We start from the raw sequence: 8257 nt of genomic DNA on the forward strand, positions 1-8257 counted from the left end.
TAAACAGACTTTTTGGGATATAAAGAAGGATTTTATCTAACAAAACGACAACAGGTTGTAGCTGGGACCCTTTGGATGACAAATCAGAGGAAGTGTATTTTTAAATCGCCATTTCTGAAACCGATGGAAAAATATTGAGATGTGGTTGTTTGAGGACGGCTCCCCACATGCATGCTTTCGATGTAATAGCTATTGTAAATCTTACAGTGCAGTTAGATTAACACAAATGTAAGCTTTTAACCGATATAAGACTTGTATGTATGTTGTATGTTCCTAAATGTTGTATATCCATTATTTTTATGATTATTTATTTGAACTGCACGCCCTCCAGCTTCACCAGAAGTTGTCCCGCTAGCGGGAAGCCTAGCCTTAAGAAAGGTAGCCTATCAAATCAAATGTATTTGTCACATGCTTCGTAAACAACAGGTGTGGGTTAACATTGAAATGATTACCAACAATGCAGAGAGAAAGAAAATATAAATAAAGTAAAACATGTAATAATAGATACACAATGAGTAACGATAAAGTGGTTATTTACAAGGGGTACAAGGTCATTGAGGGTTATACACTACATGACCAAAAGTAAGTGGTCACCTGCTGGTCGAACATCTCATTCCAAAGTGATGGGCATTAATATAGAGTTGGTTCCCCCTTTGCTGCTACTACAGCCTCCACTCTTCTGAGAAGGCTTTCCACTAGATGGTGGAGCATTGTTGCGGGACTTGCTTCCATTCAGCCACAAGCATTAGTGAGGTCGGGAAATGATGTTGGGCGATTAGGCCTGGCTCTTCGGCATTCCAATTCATCCCAAAGCTTTTCGATGGGGTTGAGGTCAGGGCTCTATGCAGGCCAGTCAAGTTCTTCCACACCAGTCTTGACAAACCATTTTTGTATGGAACTTGTTTTGTGCACAGGGGCAATGTCATGCTGAAACAGCAAATGGCTTTCCCCAAACTGTTGCCACAAAGTTGGAAGCACAGAATCGTCTAGAATGTCATTGTATGCTGTCACAGTAAGATTTCCTTTCACTGGAACTAAGGGAGCCTAGCCCGAACCATGAAAAACAGCCCTAGACCATTATTCCTTCTCCATCAAACTTTACAGTTGACATTATGCATTCAGGCAGGTAGCGTTCTCTTTGCATCTGCCAAACCCAGATACGTCCGTCGGACTGGCAGATGGGGAAGTGTGATTCATCACTTCAGAGAATGTTTTTCCCTGCTCCAACACTCACTGGGTAGTGAATGTTGCAACCGAGGACAGACTAATTGTACGTGCTATGTGCTTCAGCACTCGGCGGTCCCTTTCTGTGAGTTTGTGTGGCCTATCACTTCACGGCTGAGTCGTTGTTGCTTCTTGACGTTTCCACTTCACAATAAAAGCACTTACAGTTGAACGGGGCAGCTCTAGCAGTGCAGAAATTTGATGAAATTACTTGTTGGAAAGGTGGTATCCTATGACGGTGCCATGTTGAAAGTCACTGCGCTCTTCTGTCCAATATTCTTTTAGCACAAAAAGGGTAAATGCAGATAGTCTGGGTAGCCAGTTGGTTAACTTCTGTATTTAACTAACTATTTAGTAGTCTTATGGCTTGGGGTAGAAGCTGTTCAGAGTCCTGTTGGTTCCAGACTTGGAGCATCGGTACCGCTTGCCGTGTGGTAGCAGAGAGAACAGTCTATGACTTGGGTGGCTGGAGTCTTTGACAATTTTTAGGGCCTTCCTCTGACACCGCCTGGTATAGAGGTCCTGGGCCATCCGCTCTACCCTCTGTAGCGCCTTGCCATTGGATGCCAAGCAGTTTCCATATGAAGCAGTGATGCAGCCAGTCAAGATGCTCTCAATGGTGCAGCTGTAGGACTTTTTCAGGATCTGAGAGCCCATGACAATTATTTTCAGACTCCTGCAGAGAAGAGGCGTTGTTGTGCCCTCTTCACGACTTTGTTGGTGTGTTTGGACCATGATGGATCCTTAGTGATGTTGACACAGAGGAACTTGAAGCTCTCGGCCCGCTCAGCTAGAGCCCTGTCGATGTGAATGGTGGTCTGCTCAGCCCTCCGTTTCCTGAAATTCACGATCAGCTCCTTTGTTTCACTGACTTTGAGGGGGAGGTTGTTGCCCGGTCTCTAAGGTACTGCAATGCAATGCTAACGGCGTCACTACAGATTCGGGTTAGATCCCGGGCTGTGTTGCAGCCGTCTGCGACCTGGAGACCCATTTGGAGACGCACAATTGGCCCAGCGTCATCCGGGTTAGGGGAGGGTTTGGCCGGCCGGGATGTCTTTGTCCCATTGCGTTCTAACGACTCCTGTGATGGGCCGGGCGCATACACACTGACATGGTTGCCAGGTGTACAGTGCTTCCTCTGACACATTGGTGCGACTGGCTTCTGGGTTAAGTGAGCAGTGTGTCAAGAAGCAGTGCGGCTTGGCGGGGGTCATGTTTCGGAGGACGCATGGCTCTCGACCTTCGCCTCTCCCGAGTCCGTACTGGAGTTACAGCGATGGGGACAAGACAGTAACTACCAATAGGATATCACAAAAAAGGGGTAAAATGTCATTTTAGTTGCCTGGTTTGCTAGATTGACATATACGAAATACATTTTTAAACAGATGGGTTTATTGGTGTAAAAAACACCAGTTATTCTATTTCGGACCCTAGGCTACATGATGTCATGCAGCCTGTTGTTCTTGTGTGTTTGTACTTTTTCATAACGACATGTTTGATGTTGGACGACAATAGAATGTTCATGATGTCACTGCGACAACTGTATACAGACATGTAGATAGAAGTCGTATAAACCGGCCTCTAGTCTGGAAATCTTTTGTTAGAAAACTACCGTACTCACTATTTAGCACATGGCCTCACATGTGAATCATTAAAGAGATGGGTGGGGCAAAAGGCTTAAGAGGGTGTGAACGATTCTGAATGGGTGTAGAAAAAGAGGAGCTCTCCAGTAGGTTTACCAAAATATTCAAAGGCCATTTTCTCAAAAGTGTGGTTACAAGTTTATCAACTTTCAAAGCAGAATTACTTTCCCATTTGATCCTCAACTGCAGTGTATGATATACTATTTCTAGCTTTGAATCTCTTATATAGGATAAATCTCTTATCCTATGTATAAAAAAAAAAAAACACTTTCAAATCGAGGTGGTCGGTCACAAATGCTATGCAAATTGCCATTCTAATATGGCATTGCTGGTATGACCTGACTCAACCTCCTAGTAGAACTCGTTATTTCCAAAATAAACATGAAGTTGGAAAAAAAACTATGGGAAGTTCTTATTTGAGTTGTTAGTAATAAGAATTTTAAGGTGAATTGTTTTTCAAGAAGAGACAATTCAAGGGTTAATGCAATAATTTACTTAGTGCAGCATTTCACTTACAGTGCCTTGCGAAAGTATTCGGCCCCCTTGAACTTTGTGACCTTTTGCCACATTTCAGGCTTCAAACATAAAGATATAAAACTGTATTTTTTTTGTGAAGAATCAACAACAAGTGGGACACAATCATGAAGTGGAACGACATTTATTGGATATTTCAAACTTTTTTAACAAATCAAAAACTGAAAAATTGGGCGTGCAAAATTATTCAGCCCCCTTACGTTAATACTTTGTAGCGCCACCTTTTGCTGCGATTACAGCTGTAAGTCGCTTGGGGTATGTCTATCAGTTTTGCACATCGAGAGACTGACATTTTTTCCCATTCCTCCTTGCAAAACAGCTTGAGCTCAGTGAGGTTGGATGGAGAGCATTTGTGAACAGCAGTTTTCAGTTCTTTCCACAGATTCTCGATTGGATTCAGGTCTGGACTTTGACTTGGCCATTCTAACACCTGGATATGTTTATTTTTGAACCATTCCATTGTAGATTTTGCTTTATGTTTTGGATCATTGTCTTGTTGGAAGACAAATCTCCGTCCCAGTCTCAGGTCTTTTGCAGACTCCATCAGGTTTTCTTCCAGAATGGTCCTGTATTTGGCTCCATCCATCTTCCCATCAATTTTAACCATCTTCCCTGTCCCTGCTGTTGAAAAGCAGGGCCAAACCATGATGCTGCTGCCACCACCATGTTTGACAGTGGGGATGGTGTGTTCAGCTGTGTTGCTTTTACGCCAAACGTAACGTTTTGCATTGTTGCCAAAAAGTTCAATTTTGGTTTCATCTGACCAGAGCACCTTCTTCCACATGTTTGGTGTGTCTCCCAGGTGGCCTGTGGCAAACTTTAAACAACACTTTTTATGGATATCTTTAAGAAATGTCTTTCTTCTTGCCACTCTTCCATAAAAGGCCAGATTTGTGAAATATACAACTGATTGTTGTCCTATGGACAGAGTCTCCCACCTCAGCTGTAGATCTCTGCAGTTCATCCAGAGTGATCATGGGCCTCTTGGCTGCATCTCTGATCAGTCTTCTCCTTGTATGAGCTGAAAGTTTAGAGGGACGGCCAGGTCTTGGTAGATTTGCAGTGGTCTGATACTCCTTCCATTTCAATATTATCGCTTGCACAGTGCTCCTTGGGATGTTTAAAGCTTGGGAAATATTTTTGTATCCAAATCCGGCTTTAAACTTCTTCACAACAGTATCTCGGACCTGCCTGGTGTGTTCCTTGTTCTTCATGATGCTCTCTGCGCTTTTAACGGACTTCTGAGACTATCACAGTGCAGGTGCATTTATACGGAGACTTGATTACACACAGGTGGATTGTATTTATCATCATTAGTCATTTAGGTCAACATTGGATCATTCAGAGATCCTCACTGAACTTCTGGAGAGAGTTTGCTGCACTGAAAGTAAAGGGGCTGAATAATTTTGCATGCCCAATTTTTCAGTTTTTGATTTGTTAAAAAAGTTTGAAATATCCAATAAATGTCGTTCCACTTCATGATTGTTGTTGATTCTTCACAAAAAAGTACAGTTTTATATCTTTATGTTTGAAGCCTGAAATGTGGCAAAAGGTCGCAAAGTTCAAGGGGGCCGAATACTTTCGCAAGGCACTGTACATTATTGATGTATTGATGTGAGTCACCTTCAGTGCGTAACATTCTAAAGTGACTTTCTCAGGTTGCCATCTATTCTAGAACCTCAACAGAAACACAGTAGATTGTATGATAGGCCCATCTAAATTGACTGAATTAGAGCAAATGCTTTCTAATTCCATATGGCGGAGAGAGAGAATGGCTACATTCCAAATAACCACACAACTTCAAATGGAGCAATGTATTGGGCATGCTTTATAAATGGAATTCTAGTATGGATATTGGAGCAGAGCCCTACTTTCCTCCAGTAGGCTACAGTTGACCTAGTGACACAGCCAGGTAACTACTGTACCTTACATAACTCTGATAATACCATTACACTGCCTGCCACTGTGTCAGTTCTTCATGTGTGACCAAGCAGACTTAATTAGATGACTGGTTCTTACCAGAGTTACTGTATCAGTAGACTGGTTCTTACCAGAGTTACTGTATCAGTAGACTGGTTCTTACCAGAGTTACTGTATCAGTAGACTGGTTCTTACCAGAGTTACTGTATCAGTAGACTGGTTCTTACCAGAGTTACTGTATCAGTAGACTGGTTCTTACCAGAGTTACTGTATCAGTAGACTGGTTCTTACCAGAGTTACTGTATCAGTAGACTGGTTCTTACCATATGCAGTGTAATAGTCATTGGGACCGGATGGACCGGGTTCCTCTCTCTGCTCCTCTAAGCAGGATTAAACAATCAAGGACAGGTAGACTGGCAGCAGCTTGCCTTGCACCCCACCGGGTTTCCCTTATAAAGGGCCTGGAGGTTTTCCAAAACCATAACCTGGCCGTAAACAAATAAGGGCACAGAGTTTCTCCTTGGCCAGGACATGCTTCAGTCACACCATCCTAAGTCTAACTGGCACAGTCATTCCTCTGAGTAAGCTCAAGTTGCACCTAGAAACAAACTCACATGAAAAACACTGCAAATGCAACGGGTGAGCGCTAGCCCTTAACCCTAACCTTTCATATCCTCCACAGGTAGGCCCATCTGGTGGGATCTTCTCACCACTCTTGGTGTCTCTCCCCTGGGGAGGAAGGATGCGGAGGCAGCATCTCCGTCTCCCTCCTCCACGGTGGCGGGGCCCTCCACACAGTGGTGTCTGCCAGAGTGGAGGGAGTAGGAAGGCGGGCTCAGGGAACATCTCTGACTGGGTGAGTTTGTTATCATTTAAGATGTGGATATTGGCAGATCTGAAGGTAAAGGTTCAGCACAGGGATTGACAGGTGAAGGTTAAGGTAAGGTTAGGGAGGTGAGGTTAGGGTAAGCATCAAGGTTAGGAGTCATTCAATCTGACAGCTGTAGTTATTGTAAAAGAGAATGTGTTCTTACTTCTCAATGACTTACCTGGTTGAAAAGAGTCCAAATAAAACTGCCAATTATGTATGGAATTTATTTACCGTGGGTAAACAGGTGACCGTGAATCTGTGTCAGCTGCAGGAGTTGTTGACGGCGGAGGGCCCAGCTGGCCTCCCAAGTGGCGCAGCGGTCTAAGGCACTGCTTCTCAGCGCAAGAGGCTCTATCACATCCGGCCGTGATTGGGAGTCCCATAGGGCGGTGCACAATTGGCCCAGCATCGTCCGGGTTAGACAGTCATTGTAAATAAGAATTTATTCTTACCTGACTTGCAAAGTTAAATATAAGTGTATGTATACACATCTATACATACACGCAGTTGAAGTCGGAAGTTTACATACAGTTAGGTTGGAGTCATTAAAACTCATTTTTCAACCACTCCACAAATTTCTTGTGAACAAACTATAGTTTGGGCAAGTCGGTTAGGACATCTACTTTGTGCATGACACAAGTAATTTTTTTCCAACAATATTATTATTTCACTGTATCACAATTCCAGTTGGTCAGAAGTTTACACACACTAATTTGTCTGTGCCTTTAAACAGCTTGGAAAATTCCAGAAAATAATGTCATGGCTTTAGAAGTTTCTGATAGACTAATTGACATCATGAGTCAATTGGAGGTGTACCTGTGGATGTATTTCAAGGCCTACCTTCCAACTCAGTGCCTCTTTGCTTGACATCATGGGAAAATCAAAAGAAATCAGCCAAGACCTCAGAAAAACATTGTAGACCACCGCAAATCTGGATCATCCAGGGGAGCATTTTCCAAATGCCTGAAGGTACCACGTTCATCTGTACAAACAATAGTACGTAAGTATAAACACCATGGGACCACGCAGTCTCCTAGAGATGAACGCACTTCGAGCGAAAAGTGCAAATCAATCCCAGAACAACAGCAAAGGACCTTGTAAAGATGCTGGAGGAAACAGGTACACAAGTATCTATATCCACAGTAAAAGAGTCCTATATTGACATAACCTGAAAGGCTGCTCAGCAAGGAAGAAACCACTTCTCCAAAACTGCCATAAAAAAAAGCCAGACTACGGTTTGCAACTGCACATAGGGACAAACATCATACTTTTTGGAGAAATGTCCTCTGGTCTGATGAAACAAAAATGGAACTGTTTGGCCATAATGACCATTGTTATGTTTGGAGGAAAAAGGGGGAGGCTTGCAAGCCGAAGAACACCATCCCATCCATGAAGCACGGGGGTGGCAGCATCATGTTGTGGGGGTGCTTTGCTGCAGGAGGGACTGGTGCACTTCACAAAATAGATGGCATCACAAGGCAGGACAATTAAGTGTATATATTGAAGCAACATCTCAAGACATCAGTCAGGAAGTTAAAGCTTGGTTGCAAATGGGTCTTCCAAATAGACAATGACCCCAAGCATACTTCCAAAGTTGTGGCAAAATGGCTTATGGACAAGAAAGTGAAGGTATTGGTGTGGCCATCACAAGGCACTCATCTCAATCTTATTGAAAATTTGTGGGACAAACTGAAAAAGCGTGTGAGAGTAAGGAGGCCTACAAACCTGACTCAGTTACACCAGCTCTGCCAGGAGTGATGGGACAAAATTCACCCAACTTATTGTGGGAAGCTTGTGGAAGGCTACCCGAAACATTTGACCCAAGTTAAACAATTTAAAGGCAATGCTACCAAATACTAATAGGTTGTATGTAAACTTCTGACCCACTGGGAATGTGATGAAAGACATTTCTGAAATAAAATCATTCTCTCTACTATTATTCTGACATTTCACAATCTTAAAATAAAGTGATGATCTTAACTGACCTAAAACAGGTACTTTTTACTGGGATTAAATGTCAGGAATTGTGAAAAACTGAGTTTACATTAATTTGGCTAAGGTGTGT

This window comes from Oncorhynchus mykiss, chromosome 20, assembly GCF_057628025.1.
Source record: "Oncorhynchus mykiss isolate SJ-2025 chromosome 20, ASM5762802v1, whole genome shotgun sequence".
Classification (NCBI taxonomy): Eukaryota; Metazoa; Chordata; class Actinopteri; order Salmoniformes; family Salmonidae; genus Oncorhynchus; species Oncorhynchus mykiss.